Here is a 23,568-nt window from a genome sequence, read left to right on the forward strand (position 1 = left end):
ACGAATTGGCACACTCAATTCCGCAGTATTTTATAACGTCACGCGTTTCTCGCTCTGTGAATGGTGTGTTACATGGCCAAGGATCTTCTATTTAGCAATTAGTACCAAAGTGTTAGTACGCTTCTGATATTATTCATTTCAATATTGACCCTCTTGCATTTTGTATAAGATTTGCAATCAAACATTGTTTCTTTGATTCCGTAGAATACAAGCGTTGTTCTTCTAAATTCATTCCCTTACCTGATAGAGGAAAGTTTATTCTGTCTGACACATACCCAACGAACAATTTAAGCTGAAAAAGCTAATTTTTGAGATGAAAAAGCCTATATTTGAGTTAAAATCTCTTTATCAGTTATCTATGTTTGTTGGGTACCGTGGTTTTCTCAGGAAATGCTTGCTTTAGCAGAAGTTGGCCTTCCAAAGTTTGTTTACAAAATTGTGTACGTCCAAATGGCAAATTAGTCCCGATTTGTAAAATCGATCAAGATCATTCATGGCGGCTGTTAATGCACGAACATGGATTGCCTTATTTCATTCTTCTTCTTAAATGGCTCTACATTCCAACTGGAACTTGGCCTGCTTTTCAACGTGGTATCCTATTAGCATTACCTCAGTTATTAATTGAAATCTTCTATATGCCCGCCATTGCCTGAGTATGTATCTTATGTGGCAAGCACAATAGATACACTATGCCCAAGGTGTCGAGAATAATTCCCATCCGAAAACATCCTAGACCGGACCGAGAATCGAACTCGCCATCTCCGGATTAGCGATCCTACACGCCTTTGCCCACAGAGTACTGTTAACCCCTTCTTGCCTTCTTTTACTTCTTTATTAATACCAAAATCCCCCGATTCCCCTAAAAACGGCTGAGTTATTGATTTTTACTTCCTGACCTCTTTTCGGGACGGTCCCAAATTTGAAACTTTGGAATGAACGCTCCTCCCAACCCAACAGCGAGGATAGGAGCAGATGACGAAGAGGTGGCGAGGGTGTCGGTAGAGGAGCTTATGACGGGTACAAAGTCCCTCGACCCGAGTAAAGTACCTGGTCTGGTCGGGATCCCGAACATGGCGATGAAGGCAGCCACAATGACCAATCCGGACGTTTGCCATGCAGAAGAGCCTGGACGAGCGGACATTCCCGGATATATGGAAAAGACTGCGCTTGGTTCTGTTACCGAAACCTGGCAAGCTACCAGGAGACCGCTCAGCGTACAGTAGAGATGGCCGACGGGTTCGGGTTTGGAAAATTAGAACAATGTCGGGTACGGGTTTGTGAGATGATAAAATGTCGGGTCTGGGTCGGGTACGAGTTTAAGAAATAATATATTGAATATATTTTTGTAAACTTCTGGTTAATTTTAAGGCTTGTTCGTTGTTTGAGCCTATACCCTTTTGAGTGTAAAGAGAAATATAAAATATCTAGTGTGAGTTTTCGCCAAAAAATTAGTTCGGGTCCAGCTCGGGTTTAGGACTGCAAAAATTGTCGGGTACGGGTCGGGCTCGGGTTTGATAAGATTTTTCATTCCGGGTTCGGGTCGGGTCCGGGTTTGAAAAGGAATTATAAATCGGGTTCGGGTTCGGGTTGACAAAATGTGAAACCCGACCATCTCTAGCGTACAAACCAATCTGTCTAATAGACACGGTAGGAAAGCTATTGGAGAAGTTGATCCAAAACAGGTTGCCGTCGTACGTGGCAGTCTACTCAATGTGCCATTAAAGCGGTGGTTGACACTGCCATCGAATGCAAGCGGCGCGGTATACGTTACTTCGCAGTAACAACACTCGACGTGTGAAATGCATTCAACAATGTGTGCTGGATGGAGATCGCGAACTCGTTGCTTCAGCTGGGAGTACCGATAGGGCTGTGCAAGATTCTGGGAAGCTACTTTTAGAATCGGTAATTGACCTACGAGATAGACAAAGGCTTGGCTAGCGCCCCCGTCACGGCAGGCGTCCCACAGAGGTCAATCCTGTATCCATTGCCGTGGAACGTGATGAACGATGGCGTGCAGAGGGTGAAGCTCCCACCAGGAGTCAAGTTAGTGGGATTCGCCGATGACGTAGCCATGGTGTACGGAGAGTCCATCGAGGAGCTCGAATTGACTGCAACCTATTCGATCAGTCTAGTAGAAGAATGATTGCGTAGTAAGAAGCTACAGTTGGCGCATCATAAAACGGAGATGATAGTCGCCTAGTCCCAAGTGTGTCTGTATGGGTTAGCAGACCTCATAGAGAGTTAAACTTTAGCTCGACCCAGCTCTTAAAAGGCCACGGATACCTCTGATGGTACCTGCACAGGTTCGGACATGCGGCTTTCTCCGCCTGTCCGCAATAATACCCAGACGTGACAGAAACATCGGGGCACATCCTGTCCACATTTCCCCGGCTCTAAACGGATGTTGGAGCCATGCAGAATGGACACTATCACTGATAACATCGTCATAGGAATGTGCCAGTACCCAGAACAGTGAAGTGCGGACACAAGGGTGACGTCCAGGATAGGCGACATTGTTGGTTTTGTACCAACGGGACTGAAGGGGTTAATTCCGCAATTATAATCGCCTTATTAAAACACAGGAATTTGGTGCTACTTTACGGTCTATTATAATTTTCCTAATGGAGAGGGGCAATTTGTACAAAAATTGTGTTAATGTAATCATTTTTAGTATATGTTTGTATGTTCCATATCTGTTTTTGTTAATCTCATACAAATAAATAATTCTTTGAATCGCATCGTTTGGGCATAGTCAACTTACGTTTAGTCCCCTTTATGATCGTTCGTAGTTTGTCAGTCGTAGACTGTCTTGTCGAAATCTGTCTGTCGTGTCTACTAATTAGAATAGAGTTTGGATTTGTTCAAGGGAATTCACTTAACATGTTTCATACCGTGATTGTGCACTTTACAGCATAAGTAGATTAGGGTTAGGTTGGTTTCAGCTACTTGGTGGTAAGAATCTAGGATTTAAGTTCATTATGTTAAGGAATTCATGTTTTCATAATGTACTAAGCTTGTAAATAGATTGATTGTAGCACTAATAGTTATAGGGTAGTTAAGTGTTAATTATAATAATTGATTTATGATAAGAAATTGACACGCTGTCTTCAATTCAATTTAGTGATTTGTTTTCCTTTCTTCTGTTTGTGTTCTTACCCATCGGTACAGCCGTTGATGTTACCTGTCACGTCGGTCCTCATGAGTGCCTTATTGCTGAGAAGAAAGATGCGCGCTGGCAGCTATACGCTAGCCAACACTCCCCCCGAGTACGCCGACTCCTAGTCGGCTACTTCTCTTCGCGATCGACGTCCAGTACAGCAAGCTTGACCACCTGCCGCTCATACACTCCAACAGTTGTACGAACTGTTGCTGATCGAACCTCTTCGTCTTGGCTGGGGCGAACTGCTATGATCCTCCCCTTTGGCCAGCAATTGCGAGGAAACTTCTGATCAACAATGATGACTATGTCCCCAATTTTCACTGGCCGCATACTGTCGGAGTACAACTTCGTCCTTCTTGTTATCTCTGGCAAATATTGTAGTAGCCAACGCTTCCAAAACTGGTTGGCGACAATTTGTGAAGAACGCCAGCATTGACGTACAATGGAATTAGAAATCTCGAGCGTAGTTAGCGGTTTCACTCCATTAGAGCTTCCAAGGAGAATGTGGTTAGGGGTTAAAGCTGGAGCTGAAGCGGCCTCTATCGAAATATGCGTAAGTGGCCTGGAGTTCAGCGTATTCTCGATTTCTATCAAGGCATTGCGCAAAACTTCGTCTGATGGTCGATGCGGTATTTTCAATGACATCAACGAATTCTGCACGCTACGAATTAAACGCTCCCATGTGTGGAGCCAAAGGCGGATTAAACGAACAGGTAGGTAGCCTCGGTGGTGGTGGTGAATTCTTTCATAAGAGCTTCATCATCTAGTTCTTCCATAGCACGCTCTACTTCTCCGTTAGCCCCTACGAAATTGGTATCACGATCGCAATAAATGTACCGCGGTAAACCACGTCGAGCAATTGGGTTGCGTATGACCATCACACAGGATTGCGTGTTGAGCGAGTGAGCTACTTCAATGTGTACTGCTCGAGTGGCCATACAAGTGGCCAACATTCCCCATCGTTTCTCAACTCTGCGTCCGACAGCTACTTCCATTGGTCCAAAGTAATCAATCCCCACATGAGTGAATGGTCTACAGAATGCCGCTAACCTTGCACCAGGTAGATCCGCCATTATTGGAGGCGTGGGCGTGGCTCGCTCATTTTTGCAACGTTGGCAGTTTCTCCTCACGTTGACACAGCAAACGCGAACTCGGGGGATGGAGTACTTCTGACGTAATTCGTTTACCACGGTTTCTTGGTTGAGGTGGTGGTATTTAGTGTGATAGTGGGATATGTTCAATGTGGTAACGTGGTGATCACGGGAAAGGATTATCGAATTTTTCGCCTCCTCGCTGATGAAGATACAGTTCGACGTCCGGCCGCGCATCCGTAGAACTTTGTTACCGTCTGAAAACGGGGTTGATTTGAAAATTGGGCTGTTATCCGCGACTTCAATCTCTGTCGGCGCTGTTTGGGAAAGCATAATGGCGGTTGTAAGGCCAAGGCTTGTGGGAAGGACGTGGGCAGAATGAAGCAACAGAACTCATACGCGGTTTGCCTATTGATTCGTATGAAGATGCTCGTCCCAGAATTTTGATAGGTCTACAACACGCACAGACATCATACAATGAAGTTGGCACACGGAGTAGTAGCAAGCGGCTAGCGGACCATGAGAACTCCGCCGTGGAAGATATATGTGGAAAGTGAATTGAAACGCCAGCCGCAGAATGTGGCGAAACGGCTGGTTTCGGGGGAGCTCCCGCTTTCGTAGAACTTCTCGTCGGAATAGGTTAGATCCGTCGTCAGGGGCTATCCGAGTCGTTCGCGATCGCATTGCAACTCGGTTATCAGAGTAAGCTAGGACCACCCCCGGAGACCAGCTGAGTAGACTATGGCGTGCGAATGCACCGGCTTCGGGTCATCGGGGCACCATTGAACCAAAAGTTATCTACACCCGGAATCTTTGGATCGACCTCGTCACTCGTTAAATCAGGCAGCCCTTACCTTTTTTCTTTTACAGCAGCCCTTACTTTATAAAAGTGCAAATACGATCCATAAAAAATGAAAAACGATTCGAACGATCCTGAATGTTCCATAAACGCTATCATAAATCCATAAAATAGTTCAGGAACATCTATAATAAAACTATATTTACTCTCTAACGCCCAAGACCGCCTTTAGACGGGATATTTTTAATATTTTTTTGTAATTTTCAATTGATCAGATTTCGAAAAGTTTTTGATGTTGATCAATAATATAAACTTCAATGCATGTTTAAATGTGATTCCGAATGAATTCCATCTGCAATTCTGTACGGAAGCCTTCAGTGCTGTGTGCTCTTAAAACCGCAATTTTGGCGTCTCCAAACTTGTTCAGGATTGTGCTGCAGAAATGCCTAGCAGATGGCTACTTTCCGGATAAGTGGAGGCTCCAGAAACGGGTTAGGGACAAAAGGTCAAGAGACAAAAGCTCGAAAGGACAAAAATGATTGAAAAGGACAGAAGATCGAAAGCGACAAGAAACTGAAGCGGAAAGAATCAATGTCGCAAAATAAAATTTTCATTCACTTAGCGAACTGGACTACCGAAATTTATTACTGCCACCTTATGAATCTTCGATCAATTACTCCACCAACAGTGCTTCTTATACATAGTTACCTTCCAGATTGAAAATCATACGTCCATTTTCCTCAGTGTTTATTTCTTTAATCAACAATCTTTTTAATCTCTAATACTATATTTTCATAATATTATTGTTTCATAGTATGCAATTCCTCCTTCTTTGAAAATTGCTCATTCTTCAACTTTGGTTTATGAGATGAGTGTTAGAGGTGTGTGCCGGTCCGATATTCGGGCGGCGGCGTTTGTCAGAATTTTGGTCGGCGGCAGCGGCGTTTGCGGCGTCACACCGAAGGCCATTTTAGCCGGCAGCGGCGGCGTCGTGAATCGGCGTGGCGATTTTTTATATCGTTTCTTCAATATTTTTTTTCGCGTTTTTTCGGGACATTTTCATGACATTAACAGAAGATTTTTTTCTGATAAAAGTCCTTAGATGATATTCATTTGGAAATTATTTTCGGATCTACTACGGGACCTACTTTGAAGTTTCGAGAATTCTTTGGAATTACCAAAAGATTTTTTTCAATTTCAGCGGAAAATTCCTCGAAATTTACATGAGAAACTCTTCAGGATTTTCATGAGAAATTCTTCCAAATTTATACAGGAAAAAGTTCGGAATATCCACGGAAATGTCCTGTTGAGTATCGGAAGAGATTTTTTTATAATTGCAGGAGATTGCAACTGGCAGAAGGGATGTTTCATCTAGTTCCAGGTTTCAACGTTGGCTTTCTCATTATAAATTTAATTATTCAATAATAATTGGGACGGCTAGTTTGGCATAGAAAAGAAAAATAACAAAAAGAGAAATTCTGGCTTAAAGGGTAATATGGTAAAAAAATGGCCAAATGTCATTTACGGCGGAATGGTCTTTTTGTCGAACGACCATTGAACAAAATAATATATGGATGAACAAATATTCGTAGCCTCTCTACTTTTGAAGTCGATAGGGTAATGGCTGTATTTTGGACCGGGCTCATATTTTGGACCACCTAGCTGAATATTGCATTTATTTCACACAAAACTAAATAAAACATGCAACATTTAAATTTTATTACAAAAAGAAACTATCCATAAGGTATCTCCTACATTTGTTTTTTATAAAATATAGCCATTATTAAGAATATTTTTACGTATTTACCCATTCCGGCTAGATTAGACCAAAATCAAGACGAAAATGTAAAATGGAATTCAGTTTTAAAAAGCTGTAAGTTTATTTGTACATAGATTTAAAACATGTGAATGATGTTGTTGACCTATTAGAACCTAATTGGAGCAGTTTCAGACCTGGAGCAAAACATTCCAAGTTTAAAAACAGTATCCTGAGGCATGTCCAAAATAGGTTCATTTTTCATTGAACCGAACATATTTTCGACATATCTTCTTTTTAAGTTCTAGATCCCTTAAACTTTTGCCTTTTTGCTACCAGAGGTGAGCCCGCCAAGAGCTGAAAGCCTCTTAAATGAAAACAATAATAATAAAAACTTTTGTTTTACCAATAATTTATTTCTCTAGTATCAAACCATTTATAAATTACCGTTCATACCAAATTATAAATTACCGTTCATTGATTTAAGTCCTTGAAAAATGTCTATTAAACTAACATGTAACTGTTTTTATTATTTCCATACGAAAATAGTTAAGAAAGCTCCATGACAAAAACCAATCTTTGCTAGAGCACTCCGTCCGTGCTGCTTGCCAATGGAACAGAGTTCCGTGTTCTACGATTATGTTTCGTTTGGAAAAATAATGCGCAAGGAGCAAGGAAGAACCGAGCAACCCACTACTATCAAGGACGCAAATGGAACAGATCGGTAAACTACATAAAAAATATGGCAGGGTAGGAGTGACCAGGTGCATACATCACGACCATGGGCCGCACGTTTGTTTTGCTTTGAAGATGCTGTACCGAGTGGTATTGAAATTGATTAGTTTCAATACCCTTAGCTATTGGTATTGTTCTTAGCTTTTGAGTGCTTATAAAAATGTATTGCTTAACAAAGACTTTAGGGATGAAACGTCAAAAATGCTGGGGATCACTAATTTAATCTAATAGTAACATAACTTTGCAAACAATTCAAAATTATTCGAGTGGTCCAAAATATGTTAAATAGGTGGTCCAAAATAAAAACAGGTGGTCCAAAATTAAATCTCACATATCTTCAGAATTTATGATATTTTGGTTCTTTCGGTGGGATTTACAAACATTTTTACCTACAAATTCTTCCTAGCATTCACCACTTTTTAGTTGCGTAGGGAATTGATCAATAATTATTACAAAATCTGACTTTTATTCGAAAATTTTTTCGTCCATCTCCTAAAGTGGTCCAAAATACCTCCCTTACCCTACTGGCCTTTAAGTCAAAAGTTATCTAACTAAATTTCGTTAAATCGATTTGAATATTCATCCGAAACCGTTATCAGGTCGAAAATGGTTTGTCCAAAAATAAAGTTTGGCTGATAGGTAGCAAAAACAGCTGAAAGAGATATTCGGCCAAACTGGTAATGATCTTTTTGGTTAAACGACATTTTCGACCAAACGGCATTTTCAGCCAAATGACTGTTATGGAAAGAACTTTTTCACTCAAATTACCAGCCCGGTGGAATGTCCCTTTCGGCTGTATGTCGCTACACTACATTTTCGGTCAAACCATTCTAGACTAGACCTGTGCGCCGGTCATATCATCGGCGGCGGCGGCGTGGTGGTCACTTTTGCCCCGGCGGCGGCGGCGTCACGGCGGCGCGCCGTTGACTTTTATCGGCGGCGGCGGCGGCGGCGGCGGCGTGAACCGGCGTGGATGAAAAAATAAATGGTTGAAAAAATCAATTTTACCGCGGATTTTTGGATTAACGCGGTTTGATTCACACGGTAGGAATCGCCCGTATAAAAACCGACTTCAGTGGATTAAAATTGCAATATTCTGCGTTTGCCGATCATCAAACAGCACATTCAAAATAGTCAATTGCCGGTGATACTAATCAATACCTGATTTCAAAATGTTATTTGAACTACCACTATTTTGTTACTCTTTGATTTCGATTAATAAAATTTTAACAATAAATCCTGCTTCACTTTTTCGTTACCCCTAAGCGTTAAGAATTAGATTTCGGTGTCATAGAACTAATTGGTAATAACTTTTTTCAAAAGTTATTTCCAATTTAGGATTTAGATACACTTCAGTCGTTTTGATCTCAAAATAACTAAGTTTTAGAAATAATCTTTTCCTGAAATTTGCCTAAATATGCCAACAAAGCTCTTGGTGGAGTTTCTGAAAGAATTTCTGGAGGAAACTATGATATTTTTAATTCCTACAGGCATTTCTCAGTAAACTTCATTAGGAATTCCTTCGTAAAATCCTATGACAATGTCTGCAGAATTTTTCTATTTTAGAAAGAATAATCCATTCAGGTTCTCTTTGGGAAATTCCTTTAGTAAAACATAAAATATTAAAATATTCCTTCAGGAATTCATTCGGAAATTTATTAAAGAATGAACTATTTTCTGATGGAATTCCTAAGAGAATTTTCTAAAGGACTTTCCGAGAAAATTCCTGAAGTAGTGTTGGAAAGTGTAGTAGGAACCTTTTAAGAAAATTTTGAGCAAATCCCCACAGACATTTCGAAGGAATACCTAACAGTATTTCCAAAATACATCAGCGGCTGCTTCCGCATCTTCCTCGATTGCACACCCCAAAGCCAACGTCCTGTTCCAGGTTCTCTGCAAGTTCTTTTGCTGGTCTCTCTTCCTGCATACGCACTACATGTCCAACCCACTGTAATCTGCCTTATTTTATCAACCTGCCTATGTCTGCATTTTTGTATACTTGGTTTAACTCGTGGTTCATTCATTCATCTGCTCCATTTACCATTTTACACCACGCTGCCAAGTATTGAGCACAGTATTTTCAACTCAAACGCTTTGAGAATTTGATAATCTGCATCTTTTCTTCTTCTTCTTCTCCTTTTTCTTCTTCTTCTTATTGGCATTACATCCCCACACTGGGACAGAGCCGCCTCGCAGCTTAGTGTTCATTAAGCACTTCCACAGTTATTAACTGCGAGGTTTCTAAGCCAGGTTACCATTTTTGCATTCGTATATCATGAGGCTAGCACGATGATACTTTTATGCCCAGGGAAGTCGAGACAATTTCCAATCCGAAAATTGCCTAGACCGGCACCGGGAATCGAACCCAGCCACCCTCAGCATGGTCTTGCTTTGTAGCCGCGCATCTTACCGCACGGCTAAGGATCTTTTAACGTCCATGATTCATGGCCGTACATGACGAGTGGACGAATCAACGATGTGTACAGAGCTAGTTTTGTCAGTGTCTGTAGGTAGCTTCGTGAAGTTACAAAATAATTTTCTGGAGGAATTTTCAAAGGATTACCCTGAGAAATTCTCTATTAAATTGCTTAAAGTAGTTTTGGAAGAATTCCTATGGGAATTTCAGGAACAATTATTGTCAAGGAACTTGCTAAGAAACTCCTAGAGGAATTACTAAAAAAAATTTCCGAAGAAATATCAAATTGATTTTCAAAGAAATTCCAAAGCAAAATTCCGAAGCTGACAGAAATTTCCGAAGTAATCCGTTAATAAATTTCTGAAGGAGTTTTTAGAGATTTGGAATTTTGAAACAATTTCCTAAGGAACTCCCAAAATATTCTCTGTAGATATTTCAAAAATAAGGATTTTCAGAAGGTATATCCGAATTTCTGAACAAAGTCTTGACGGAATGTCCAAATTTTCGGAGATATCTAAGACTGTCAGAAGTTTCTTCAGGAGTTACTTTGAAAAAAAACTGCAGGGACTTCTACTGATATTCCTTCAGGAACTTGTTCAGGAATTCTTAAGGAAATTTCGTCCTAGAACTTTTCAAGGAATTCCAAAAGAGTTCTTAGAAGAATTTCTTGAGGAATTTTCGGGAAAACAACTTAACGATGTTCCCAAGGTTTTCTTAAACATATTTCTGAAGGAATTTTTTCCGAACTAATTCTCGAGAGAAATTTCCGAATATAGCTGAGATAATTTTCGAAATACTTTCTGGAATTCGTTTCCAGAGGGAATTCCTGGACGAATCTCCATAGGATTTTTTGGAGAATTACAGAAAAAATCCTGGAGAAATCTAGGAATTACTTCAGAAATACCAGTAGGCATTTTCTCTGCAATTCTATTAGAAATTTCTTCATAAATTCCTTTGAGAATTCCTCCGGAAATTCCTTCAAATATTCCTTAAGAAATTCCTTTAGGAGTTGTCCATAAACCACGAAGACTCTTGAGGGGGAGGGGGTTCGAAAATGTCTACGTCAGTCTACTAAGGGGGCGGGGGTATACAAAAAGTCTACGTAGACTTTTTTTTATTTTCGGAAAACATTTAATACAGCAGCTTTGTGCGAAGTTCACTTGTTTGATTTTTTTTTTCGATTTTTCCGTTTTTTTTTTTTTTGAAGATTTTACCGAAATAATCTCTTGAATCTCTTATGGATTGCACTGAAGTAATAGTCTAAACTACGGCTTAAAAATATCATGATTTTAACAGCAAATTCTTCTATGTTAAGCACGAAAATTCTCCAAAGTATTCTATAAAAAAAATCGAAAAAAATTCTAAATTTCCACTTGGATTACATTGATTACATTGTAGATTCTTTCTAAAATATCTTTTGATTTTCAGCAGGAACTTCTTTAGAAACTACAAGTGATTCTTTAGAATTTCCACGGGGAATTATATCGCACTTCGACGAAAAATTATTTAGAATTTACAAAGGATGCATTTTAGAATATCCAAGAAGAAGTCTTTGGAATTTCCAAAAGACATTCTTTGGAACTTGTAAGGGGAATTCTCCGAAATTTCCGTGAAAAATTCTTCAGAATTTCCACTGAAGATTTTCTGGGAAGTCCGCGGGAAATTTTTCTTAATTTCTGAAATTCTTGAAATTTTCGCGAGGAGTTCTTTGGACATATATATAAGCGAAATTCTTCGAAATTTAACGGCAATTTCTTCAGCAGGTCTAATGAAAATTCTTTGGAATTATCTATAGAAAAAAAAGTTTTTGAAAACTTTCGCGAGAAATTATTTGAATTTACCACCAAAAACTCTTTGAGTTTTCACAAAAAAAATATTGCAATTTTTGTAAGAAAGCATTAGTAATTTTCATGAAAATTTATTCTATTTTTTCACAATAAATTCACCACAAATTCAACTGAAATCCTCCATAATTTCAACCGAAAATTATCTGGAAAACTCTTTAGAATGTCCATAGGATTTTTTTTTTAAATTCCTACAGGAAATTGCTCCTACTTTGCAAGAGAAATGTCAAAATATCGTAGGAAACCTTTAGCATGGTTTCAACAAGAAATAATTCAAAATTTTCACGGAAAATTACTCGACATTTTAACGGGAAAACTTTTGGAATTTAGAAAAAATTCTTGAGATTTCAACGGAATGGAATTTTCAAGAAAAATATCGGAATTATCACGGAGAGTTCTTTGGAGTATTACATGGAAACTTTGAAGGTTATAAATTGGGAAATTCTACGGAATTTCTACGACAAACTTTTTGGAATGTAGACTTGACGTTCACGAAATTTCAACTCGAAATTCTGAAAATTCTTGGGTTTTCTACAAATTTCAACCGGCATGAAGAATTATAATTCAGATGCGTGACAGATTTTAAGCAGTGGCGCGCTTATGCAAGTGCCGGTGGTGGTGGCGCACACCTCTAGGAGGAAGCAAATCCAACAGAAATTAAATTAATTGGCTTCGAGATTTGGTTTAAGGAGCTATGGACAGAGGATTGAATTTGATTTCGTTGATATTGAGTTGGATTTTATTCAGTTTGATTTTGTTAGGTTTGAAATATGAATTTTACTGTTTTTACTGTTTTACTGTTCACAATGGATTTGAAAATGGATTTGTATGTTTGAATTGCTGAAAACGTGGTTGATTTCCATTTTTTTCCAATCACTTATGACATTTTGTTAAATTTTAAAAAGTCTACGTGGTCGGGGTTCAGCCAAACCGCACCAAGCGGCTTTTCGACTGACTTGTAATATTTTGCTCGTACAAGGACAACGGAAATAGTTTCATATCAATTTAAGCATACATTTGCATTAGTATATCCTCAGTTATGAGGTTGAGGGATATTCGATGCGATTTGCTAAACGAAAGTTTGAGCAGAAAAATCGGTAATTTTTCGTTGGCGCTTGCTGTTATTTGGCTGAACCCCGACCACGTTGTCTTCAAGGGGATGGGGGAGGGGTTTTGGAAAAGTCTACTAGGGGGGAAATGGGGGTGGGTTTGAAAATGTGAAAATTTGACCTACGTGGTTTGTGGGAAGTTGTTTAGAAATACTTTCTAAATCTCTTAAAGTAGTTCAAACGGGAATTATTTTTGAAAATCCATTCAGGCTCTCTTTTAAAAATGCCTTTGGAAATATATTTAGAAATTCCTGCACAAAACCCTCCAGGAATTTCTTCAAAAACTTCTCCAAAAATTCATTTAAGAGCTCCTCAAAAAAAATTCCTTGTATAATCTAAAAAAACTCCACCAAGAATTCCTTTAGATATTTCACCAGGGATTCCTTTAAAAGTTTCTTCGAAAAGCCTCCCGGATTCCTTCTTAGATTTCTTCCAGGAAATTCATTTAAAATTAATTCGATAATGAAATAGTTTTCGGTGGAGTTGCTAATTGAATTTTTGAAAAAATTAAACAACTAACACTGAAAAAATCCAAAGGTATTACTGAAAGAATTTCGTAAAGAACCCATGAAGGCATTTTCGATGGAATTCCTGCAGGAAGTTCTGGAAGAATTCTCGAAAAATGTTTTAAAGGAATTGCTGGAAGAATCTCTGAAGAAATTTCTTAGGAAAATTTGGAAGAAATCCCTTATACAATTTCTGGAAGAATTTATTTGAAGAATTCATAGAATAATTGCCGAAGAAATTCATGAGGAGGTATTCATTTAAAAAATTGAAGAGTTGCTGAATAGTTTTTGAAGAAACTCCAAATGGAATTTCTTGAGAAATTTGTTAAGAAATATCCGGAGGAATTGCTAAAGAAACTTCAGAAGGAATTCCTTAACGATTCTCCTAAGGAATTCTTAACAACATTTTCGTAGAAATTACTGAAACAATTTTTTTGTATGCATTCCATAAGGAATTTTCGGAGAAATTTTGTAAGAACTTTCTGGAAGAATACATAAAGTAATTTTCCAAGGTTTTTTATTGAAACTTTTCGGAGGAATATCTGGAGGAATTTACTAGGAAATATACCAATTGGTTTTGGCGCTATGAGAATGTATTCAAGCCTTCACAAAAGCTTATGTGCCACAACAAACATAATTTCCGAGCCACCTACAGGCAGTGTTGTCTTACACTCTGTGCAAAAAAATATATTCTTTGATTTTACTCCATCTAAACGATGGACATTTAGAAAATTCAAATAGCCTTCTATTAGTTGCACTTACTTAGTTAAGATTGTAAAATCGTGTGGATGGAGTAAAATCAATGGAGTTTGGAGTCGGATGGAGTTTGTCACCACACTGTCTTAGAGGCACCATCACTTGAGGTAGATTTGAAATTGAATTCTGACGAGTTCCACCTCAACAACATTTTAACAACTAACTAACAAAAACAATCATAACACGGGTTTAGTACTATTCCAATCAATTCCACCACGTTGTATTGTCTTACAAATACGTTTTTCGTCTCTGTAAGGCCATCTTCAGTGTCTCTTATTTTACTCGACTCGACTCAAGTTAATTGATTTTTTTCATTGCGATTAGTCACCGGCGTGGCAAAATTATGAGCGGCGGCGCGCCGACCCAAAATCGCCGGCGGCGGCGGCGTGAGTAAAACCACCGGCGGCGGCGGCGCGGCGCGGCGGCGCACAGGTCTATTCTAGACCTGAAAACAGTTTCGGATAAACGTTCAAATCGCCTAATGGCCCTTGGCTAATTGGTTTTTGACTTAAAGGCCAGGGGCGATTCAAATATGATATCCACTTGTTCTTGAGATTTCTAGACCCCCTTCCCCCTCTGTCAATCTTTTTGCATGCCTAGTATTTATACTGTCACAAAAACTTGGACACCCTTTTTCACTAAAACCTGTGACATCATTATTGAACGACCCTTTACGTAATTTTTTTCAATGGTCTTTGACAATCAAGCCATTTCGTCAAACGAGTGGACATTTTTTATCATAGTCGGTACCCGTACAGAAATGGACATTTGGCCGTATGACCGTTGGTTCAAATGATATTTTCGTCCAAATGGCCCATTCTGTTGAACGAGTATTTCGGCCAGACGATCTGTTTTGGCAAAGGGCTTTTTCGGCTAAATTACAAGTTCGGACGTATTTCGCTTTCGGTCAATGGAATTTCCCAAGAATTTCTTATGGACGAGGTGAAGAATTTCCTGTAGAAATCCAAAAACTTTTTTAGGGAGTTTTCAAACAATTTTCCTTTCAAATCCAAAGAAGTATTTGTTGATTTCTATATTTTGAACAATCTTCCACGGAAAGTGTGAGAACTTTTCCGTGGAAATTCAGGAGAATTTCTCTCAAAAGTTCCAGAAAGTTTTTCGTGAAAACTCCTTAGAGTCTCTGGCGGCAGTCTTCAAAAGTTCCTTTGCAATTCGTTGCATTGATGCAAAATCCAAGGAGCAGGAGAATGAATGCTCCCTATGTGTCAAGTGATCATTGCTTTGATGCACTTGCATCATTTTGTAAAATAAATACTGCATCATTGATTTGAATCCTTTCATTGGATTCTAGGCAAAGGCAAACACGTGGTGCGTATTATTAGTAACCGGTTTGCTTTCCACTTCGTTGTTACGTCGCGAAGACGATTGTTGTTAGCAACTGGATATTTTGTCATATTTTGCTTCTGTAATAGGAAATTACATTTGAAACAAAATGAGAGGTCCGAGAACCAAAACTTCAATGAATTGGGTTGAGAAATTAATTACCCTAATTGTTTACATTATATGACTCTTAGTACATTATATTATATGACAATAGCATTAGGTTTCATCCAACAGATAGAATCGCCGAAATCGAAATTTCATTACGATGAGCTCTATAGATTTTGTGCTCGGAAGGTTGTCTACATTTTTCGCTGCTGCTGTCAGTTAGAAGTTTTTTTTTCGTCAAAATAAACAGTTAGTACCCTCATTCGACACAGCATTACCACGACGTGTGTCCTAACACTTGAATCATATCCATATAATAAAGTATTAAAAAAAAAAGTTCGACGGGAGAATCAAACTTTCACTCAAGAGATTGACACAATTGAATATGACACCACTAGCCATATAACCACATAGCCACCATTGAGTTCCATTCTTTCAAAGGGCAATTTGATGCTTCGATTTACGATTCGGTAGGTCATCGCCTGAAATGATTTGAATCAATGATGCGATATTTCCAATCAAGTGTGCAAAGGAGCAATTGAGAGCGAGGATGTAAATTTAATCCAATTTAAATCATTTTTTCAAAGCTTGCTTTTGCGAATCATTCTGAAAAGAGGATGCTCTTTGAAGACTGGTCTCTGGCGGATGTCCCGAAGATTTTTTTTGTTTTGACGTTGATTATGCCAAACTAGCCTTCTTCATTAATCTATACTGAGAAAATGAACAATTACCGGTCAGAATCTTCTAAAATAATGAAGAATTTCTGCGTAAATTTCGAAGATTACTTGACAAAAACTGAACAGGAACTACCGTGGATATTCCAAAAATCTTCCTGTAGAAATTTGGAATAACTTTCCCTGAAAAATCTGATGTGATTCTCATGTAAAATTGGAAGGATTTTCCGCTGAAATGCCAAACAATTGTCCTTGGAAATTCCAAATAGTTCTCGAAATTTGGAAGTAGTTCCCGTGGAAAATCCGAAAATATTTTCCAAATGAATATTCTTTAAAAACTTAAAGAACATTCTGAGGAAGTTCATCAGATTTTTTTCTCGGTGAAATTCAAAAGAATCTCCCGTTAGTGGTTTGAAAATAGTCAAACTGATAAATTCCTCGCTAAATTCAGTTGAAGGACACTTTCTGCCAAACGACTGTTTCGACCAATGGGCAAATTTTTCAGGCCTGCCGTATCCTAACGGAACTATCAATTCTATACTTTCACCTCTAATTCTATCCTAAACATGTACGTCTGAGTTTGGAAGATGATATTAGCATTTCCATATCATTGTTGAATAATGTTTTGGAAATTTATATTTTTGCGAAATTTATTGCCCCTTCAAATTGATATTTTCGGCTAAAAGATGGTAGAGGGAGACATAATTAATGAAAATTATTCGTATTGGCCTTATTAACTTCATGTAGATAAAAGTCAATTTTTACCACTGCAAATTAAATTAAAAGTCACTATTTGGTCCCTTTTTCTGCAGCTGAAAGTCACTAGTTGGTCCCTTTTTTCGCCTGTGTTGGTCACTAAAGTCACTTTTTTGAGCTACCAGACCTGATATTCACTGGCGGAGCCAGAGATCTGATAAATATGGGGCATCTGCATTTTTGGCGTAATTGGTTAATTTATAATTTGGCGTCAGTAGCAAGAACAATAGTTGAGAGATTAATTAATCAAGCGATAAATCAATTAAAAAAATGTCAGGCAGTTTCAAATATGAAATAATTTTAATTGCATTTTATCATCTACAAATTATTGAAAAGAAACTCCTTGGAATGTTTTTCCAAAAACTTCCAATTCCTGAAAGAGAGTATCAAAAGAAGTGATTTTTTATCAAGCAATTCCAGTGTCAAAACCGGGTTTTACTACTGTCCAGAATTCTTCGGATTTCCTCAAAATTCCTTGGGAATTTGCTTCAGGGACATTTTTTCGTAAATATCTTAATTATTTCTTTAGGAAATAAATTTCAAGAATAATTCTATTCCCTCGGCAATTTCTATGGGGCCCTCCTTAGCCGTGCGGAAAGATGCACAAAGCAAGACCATGCTGAGGGTTGCTGGGTTCGATTCCCGGTGCCGGTCAAGGCAATTTTCGGATTGGAAATTGTCTCGACTTCCCTGGGCATAAAAGTATCATCGTGCTAGCCTCATGATATACGAGTGCAAAAATGGTAACCTGGCTAAGAAATCTCGCAGTTAATAACTGTAGAAGTGCTTAATGAACACTAAGCTGCGGACTATGTCCCAGTGTGGGGATGTAATGCCAATAAGATTAAGAAAAAGGCAATTTCTGCTGTGAATTCTTTCTACAATTCTAGGACAAAATTTCAGGAATTTCCTTAGAAATTTTCATGCAAACTCCTAACGAAATTCACAAAGCAACAATTTTTTCCAAGAATTTCTTTTGATATTCCTTCGAGAATTCTTTCGAAATTTCCTCCAGGGATTTATTTGAAAAATCCTCCGGAAATTACTTCGAAGACAAATCAAGCAATTCTTTTGGATATTCCTCAAAACATTCCTTAGAAAATTAAAAAAAAATCTAAGGAAATTTCTATAATTTCCTGAGTTTTTTCTTTACGATTTCTTTTAGGAATTTCTTTAGAATTCATTTGAAAAATTATTCGGTAATACCTGAAAAAAACCCTTCAGGAATTCTAGTACAGTAATTGTCTTGGAAATGCCTTCCAAAAATCTTTGAGGAATTTCTTATGAAATTGATTTAAAAATTTCTGGAAGTATGCAACTCCTCCAGGAATTCACTCCAGGAATAATTTAGAAAATTATGTCAGGTATTTCTTTTGACATTCGTTCAACGATTCCTCCGGAAAAATCTCTGGAAAGGACTTTTGTAAATTTCTTCGGAAATCCTTCCGAACTTTTTCCAGGAATCCATCCTTTCAGTAAATCCGTACCAAATTCCTTTCGAAATTCTGCTGGATTGTTTCCGGAAATTTTGTTGGAAGAATTTTTCCAATAATATATTAAAAAATTGAATAGAAGTTACCAAAATAAATCTAAAGAATTCCTGAATGAAGTTCTTAAGAAATGTTTAAGGAACAACAAGAATTTCTTTCTAGAGATTCCGTAGGAATTTCTTGGGAAATTACTGGAATAATTGCTTAAGCGATTCCTTTAAAAGGAATCGTTTAAAGGAATTCCTAAACCAATTTCTTCAGGAATTCCTAAAGCAATTTCCAAAGGAATTCTTAAATAAATTATCCTAAAAGAAGTTCGGCAGGTTTTCAAGAAAATGTCTTTAGGTATTGACAAAGAATTTTCCGTAGGAATTCCGATGAAATTTCCTAAGTAATTTCTGAATAAATTTCGGAAGGAATTTCCGAAGAAATTCCCAAGACGCAAGTATTCCTTATTCCTAATCCCTTCTTTGATTCTTCAGGGAATATCTTGATGTATTTCCAAAGGGATTTGGGAACTGTCTCCAAAGTAATTTCCTGGGGATTATTCAAAAGAATACCTGGAGGAAATTCCGAAGGAATTATTGGAGGAATACCCAGAGAAATTCAAGAATGTCGGACATTCCTTTAGTAAACACCTTCAGAAATTCCTTTAGGAATTCGTCCGGGAATACTTGAAAAATAGTCCGAAGGAATTACGGCAGTCGAGGGAATAGAATTTCCGATGAAATACTTGAAGGAATTTCTGAAAATATTGCTAAACCCGAGCAGGAGCGACGACCTCGATAACATAAATTGGTATGAAGTAGCCTTGCATAAGAAGTAAAACACCAAAAAATAATACCAAAATCTTATATGAACAATACTTGAGGCATAACATGCTCAAGTATTTCAATACCAAACGAATAATAATTTGTTATGCATTTGGCATTCAAATAGAATTTTATAACAGAATATGTTATGCCTGAAGTATTGTGTATATTAATTTTTGGTATCATTCCTTTGGTGTTTTACCTTTCATGCAGGGCTAGTTCATAACAGAGTATGGTATCAATAACAGAATTAGGTATTATTGAGCCAATTCCTCCTGCTCGGGAAGAAATTCGCAAAAGAGTTTCTAAAAAAAATCTCAACAGAATTGAAGGATTTTATTTTTTCAAACAATTCCTTAAGGATTTTCTGAAGGTTTTTCTAGATTTTTTTCTGTAGGATTTTTGAAGAAATTCCTTGAGAAATTTTGTAATGAATCACGGGAGGAATTTCCGATGAATTACTTAGAGTAATTTACGATGTTATTCCTGGTGGAATTTTTGAAGCTGTGCTCGAATGAATTTCTGAAAAACTAACCAAATTAACTACTGTAGGTATTTTTTTCGAAAAAATGAACTTTTGGATGAATTCGTGAACTATCGCCTGGATGAATAGGGGATTGTCCTCGGTTGTGGGCCGGCCCGGTTCAGGGCCACCCTGAATAATTTTTGACGCTTGACAGATACGACAAATCTGAGCAATGTCAAACTTGTAGCAGGACACCACACATAATCAGAACCAATATCGAGGGCGCACGCATATAAAACGCACACGCAATAAAACTAAAAAATTGGGATTTTTTTCTGTGTTTTCAAATTTGGTAATTTTTCAAGTGCGATAAATCGAAGCAAAACATTGAAAAGAGGGGAGTTATATATTTGGTGATTTAGTACGTTTAGTGTACTTTGTGATGTGATGAAATGTTAGTGTTACGTAAATCTTATGAACAAACGAAAAATGTCTTTCATTCCCGGTAGCTTTCAATTGGTGTTCATTTTACTGCATAATGTTGACTTGAAAAAAAGTTATGAGCGAAGTATGCCACCCGGCTCACAACCGGAGACACTCCCCTACTTTAAGAAATTTTCGAAACAACTATTGAAGTAAATTCCCAAAAAATTCTTGAGAATATCTGAAAAAGTATGATGAAGAATCGACTGCAATTCCGATGTTTTTGTATTTTTCTTCAGATTATTACAGGGTTTTGATTTACGATCGTTCTGAAATTTTCGATCGAAAACTCGAAGAAATTCATGGAAGAATTCCCGAAGGAATTTCTTCAGTTGTTCCTGAAGGAATTCTTGCACGAGTCAAAAGGAATTCTTATAGAAATCTAGAAATTTATATGAAAATTTCAATAGGTTTTTCTTTGAAAATTCTATTGAAAATTCTTTCATGAATTATTAGGAAATTCCTTCAGAAATTCATTTAAAAAAATCTACTAGAAAATCTATTCTAATTGTGCTTTAAATTTGCTCCAAATATTCATTCGGAATTTTCTTCTGAAATACATTTGGAAATTCCACCAGGAATTTCTTCCAAAAATCATTTAGAAAATCATACAAAAGTTCTTTCCGGAACTCCTCTAGGAATAATTTATAAAATTCCTCCAGAACTCCTTATTAAAACAATATAAAATTCCTTCCGAAATTCTTGCAAGAATTTCGATGAAAATTATTGAAGAATAAAATAGTAAATCTTAAAGGAAAAGGAATCGAAAATTTCATACGACTTCCTAACGGAATTTCGAAAAAAAAAGGATTTTTTTCGCTGAAATTCCCAAAAGAATTTCCAAATTAAATGACCGAAAGATTTTTGAAAGAATGTTTAAATGATTCTGAGAAGATTCCCGAAAATTTGCTCAAAACAAAATCCGAGGTAATTTTAAAAGAAATCTCCAATGGTCTCCAATGTTCTGATAAAGTTCTCATGGGAAATTTGGAAGAAAATTTGAGAAATTACTGGAAGAACTCCCAAATTATATTCTGAAGATATACCTAAACCAATTTCCGAAGAAATTCCTAATCCTAATACAATTTTCTTTTGAGAAATGCTTTGAAAATGTCTTTGGAAATATCTATCAAAAATCCTTCGGAAACTCCTTTAAGAATACCTACGGAAATTGTTTCAGAAAAATCTCCCGAAATTCTTTTAGCAGAATTCCTTTTATGACTTTCTTTATTTAGGAACTTCTCCCTTTTTTAAAAAATCCCTTCCAAAACTCTAGGAGAAAATTCTTGGAACTCCTTTGAACTTCATCCAAGAATTCTTTCAAATTTTAATTAATTCCTTAAGACCTTGAGAAATTCTTCCAGAAATCTCTTCGAAAATACATTCAGAAATTCTTTTAGGAATCATTCGGAAATTACTTCAAGGTTTCCTTCGAAAGTTTCATGTTTAAAATTTCCCTTAGAAACTTCTCCAAGAATTCCTTCACATATTCCAATCTTTAATGATTTCCCAAAAAAAAAAAATGTTCCAAATTTTTTTTCTAAAATCCAAAGGAATTCCTGGAGGGATGTCGAAACGAATTTCCTGGGTAAATTCCTATACTATTGCTAGAGAAGCAGAAACCATTTCTAATACTTAGTTTTCCTGAAGAAATTTTCGAAGAAATTACTGGAATAATTTCAAAAATTGAACAAAAACTTGAAGGATTTTCGAAAAGATTTTTTGAAGGAATTTCTGAAGAAATTCTTACAGAAATTCGAGGAGTCAAAATATTTCATTAGGTAAAATTGGCAAATTGGCGGAAAATCAGTTTTTTTTTTTCTTAGAACAATTTGGCGTATTTAATTAAATTTCAGGGAAAATATTCAATTTGGTAGGTCACCTGCTCCATCGCGCCCCAGCTTAACTCCGCCAGTGCTGATATTGTGCACAACATACCCATGGCTATGCCCAACTATACTCGTCAGCTTACAGTTTATCGAGCGCTTGCAGGATTGAACCCAAAATCTCCTCCTTGTAAAACACAAGTGTTTGTCACTAGACCACGAGACTCATCAAGTCGAACTTGATTGAGCTCAATTATATTGCTCCAGCCAAGGGCCTCAAGGTAAAAGGTAAAAATGACCGATAGAAATAAAAGATAACGGTAATAGTGGAATAGAGTTGAATCTATGGTGGCATGTTACTGTATGTTATGGGAGATTAATTTTTGGTCATAACATATAGTAACATATTACTTTTACTATGCTATGTTACACTATGTTAAAAGAATTGTGACAATTCATTCGAATATATTTTTCATAGAATTTTAGTAAATGAATATAAATATTTAATAAATTTTCAGGTTGTTTTGTGTAAACCAGTGCTAGTTTTGTGTAAATTAGTTGGCCCTCATTGAAAAGGAAAGAATCTTTTTTTGTCTTTATTTGAGAGGTTTTCTGCCCTAGGCTGGCTCACCTCTTTGAAGAAAAGAAACTGAAAAAGTAAACTAGATTTAATTGTTCGTACAGATTTGGAAGGGTGTTATTACAATTCAGAGATAGATTCAAAGAAGTTTTAATTTAGAGGTACTGCATTTTGAGATACTAAGAAAAATAAGTACGATAAACCTTTCAATTGTCAAATTATATAATGCACTGCTTAAAAAATGTTCGCTTAATGTTACGAGAATTCCTAACTGTTGAAGGCAATTGTCAATCCTATTATCAGCTGTGAAAGTGCTTTGAATCGGGTGGTTACTGTATCTATCACATCGTTAGCAATAAAACTTTCCAATAAAACATCACCCAATTATAGCAGTCGATTGTCATATTAACCACCAATAAATCGAATTCAGTGACTGTACCGCACACACCTTGTGAACTGCTCCACCAATAGCTTGACGCTTGGATTGACGCATTCAAGCATATGAGCGAACGAAGTAGAAATGCTCCTGACAATGCTATGCAGCCGCTACCGCATTCGACACTTTCGCTACTCCGATGCACATAAATATCACGGGTGGTGCACCCGATTAAACCAATAAAAAGAAAACATTAACTTCAATTTAACAGCTCCACAAAACATTTGTGGATTATCATGCGTGTTTGCAGCCGCACACTTCCCCGGACCACACCTGTGCCTCCTCCTCCCGCAATGAGATGCTCTGGAAAGTGAAAATCGAATTGAAATGATAATGTGCCGAACGAACCCCCGAACGCAATGCACCGTTCCGTCCGAAGTCACGCGTCACTTCCGCTTTCGGTGGTGGTTCGATTTTTACGACC

The 23,568-nt window shown here is 37.4% G+C and overlaps 1 protein-coding gene across 5 annotated transcripts in view; it reads left to right on the forward strand.

Moving 5' to 3' along the window:
- LOC134225142 (serum factor response D-like) overlaps window positions 1–23,568 on the forward strand; it is a 692,637-nt gene that overhangs the window by 98,751 nt on the left and 570,318 nt on the right. The window lies entirely within an intron of this gene.

Source organism: Armigeres subalbatus, chromosome 1 (assembly GCF_024139115.2).
Source record: "Armigeres subalbatus isolate Guangzhou_Male chromosome 1, GZ_Asu_2, whole genome shotgun sequence".
NCBI classification, from domain to species: Eukaryota; Metazoa; Arthropoda; class Insecta; order Diptera; family Culicidae; genus Armigeres; species Armigeres subalbatus.